The sequence below is a fragment of the Papilio polytes genome, unplaced genomic scaffold, assembly GCF_000836215.1.
Source record: "Papilio polytes unplaced genomic scaffold, Ppol_1.0 DF822178.1, whole genome shotgun sequence".
In the NCBI taxonomy this organism is placed as follows: Eukaryota; Metazoa; Arthropoda; class Insecta; order Lepidoptera; family Papilionidae; genus Papilio; species Papilio polytes.
Window position 1 is genome coordinate 1,195,161 of NW_013527026.1, and position 1,736 is coordinate 1,196,896.

The window sequence follows — 1,736 nt, forward strand, 5'->3', positions numbered from 1 at the left end:
CGCAGCCGGTAGGATTCGAACCTACGCTCCCAGAGGGAATCTGATTTCGAGTCAGACGCCTTAACCACTCGGCCACGACTGCTTTGATTGCAGGAAAACTAAAAAGGCTATAAGAAAACTTAGACACATTTCATAGATCCTTTAATCATTATAAGCAACAGACAGAAAGACAGGCTTAAGCAATACGTATTTCATACTCTCTTTTGAAAGTTATGTACAATTGTTATGAAGCGCCAATAGCCTAATGGTTTGGGGTACGGGCTACCGATCTTGCGGTCGAGGGTTCGAATCCCGCCATTCGACTATTGTCGTGAACCATATCCTAGCACAAGACCTAGAGCTTAGTTGGAATGGTTAAAGGAAATTTTAGTAAATTAACAGTAATCTACTAATCTACTAATTTGGTTAACCAATGTACAAATGTCACAGTTATAAGTAGAGTAAAATAATCGATAGATAAATTGACATACATTTATGCTCTAGTAAAGCAGGGGTTATAAACATAGTTTTCCACTTACTGAGTATATAAGGGACATTCTTGAATAAGGTATGAATAGCCGTGCTAAAAGCAAGAGGAATAATTTGTGTGATTAATCTCTACATAAGTTATCTGTGCGTAACATGCAGTCGGTGGAGTTGTTTAGGTTTTATATCCGCGGGGGTGAGTGCACATGACGGCCGCAAGGGTGCGCTGGGGTGACCACAGAGTAAGTTTAACATAAAGCGAACGGTATAACATTGGTAACGTTTGCGAAACAATCCATTGCATTCTACGAGTATAGTAAGGATTTAATAATTTCGTTTTTTAGTATTTAGACAAAAAGTGACAAAGAAAATATGTCAATACGTCTTTTGACAGTTGTCTGTAAACAATAAATTATACAATTTCATACCGTAATAAAGAAGAAATGTTTCTATGAATGAAATACCAACCACTTTCACGAAATTTTTAATGAAAAATAAATGAACAGCTGTTTTTATTTTCAACGCATTCATCAGAATTGATGTAAAATTTTAGCCTCATAATTTTGAAAACATAACCCAAATAGAAATGAAAAGTTTTACTTTCACGTCTCTACAAAAAGTAGACCAACTAGAATTTTGTGTCGAAAAATGTAAACAAACTTTTCAAATTGAAAAATGTATTGTTTTCAAAATTTTAAAAGAACGGAAATGTTGAGAGCGGTCAGTGGAGCAGTAATTCCTATTTATTACAAAAAAATGTTAATTTTTATTATACACGGCCCAGTTTTATTCCTACAGGAAAAAAAATCATTTTTCGCGAGTGTATTTGGATGATTTTGAGCAGTGAAATATCATTCGTATTCTTCTTAGGATTATCGTACTTAGACCTAATAATGTAGTATCATATGTCCACACTGAGTGGCTCGAAATCTACCCTAAGGGGTGACTAAGCAAGGCAACACTGGCCGGGTGCTGATTTCACACATATCTTTAAATTTCTTCGCCAATATGTACATGACTGCATCATGATGTTTTCACTGTAAGAACATAGGAAAATGCAAACAAGAAATTCGAAAATGGATAAACACATTTTAATGTAGCGGGATTCGAACTTAACGCCTACAGAATACAAGTCAACTGTCAAGTCCCTGAGCTACCGATGCGTCTATTCGTTATATCGTTTTAATTAAATAAATATACAAAGATACACAAGAGACCTGCTGTTAAGCAAACACATTACCCACTAAATGCGAATTTACGTCTTATCGTAG

At 35.4% G+C, this 1,736-nt stretch overlaps 1 non-coding gene across 1 annotated transcript; it reads right to left on the minus strand.

Annotated features, from left to right (window-relative positions):
• Nucleotides 1–82, minus strand: Trnas-cga. Its single transcript has one exon. It is a non-coding gene; the product is annotated as a tRNA-Ser (tRNA).
• Nucleotides 83–1,736: the final 1,654 nt, after the last annotated feature.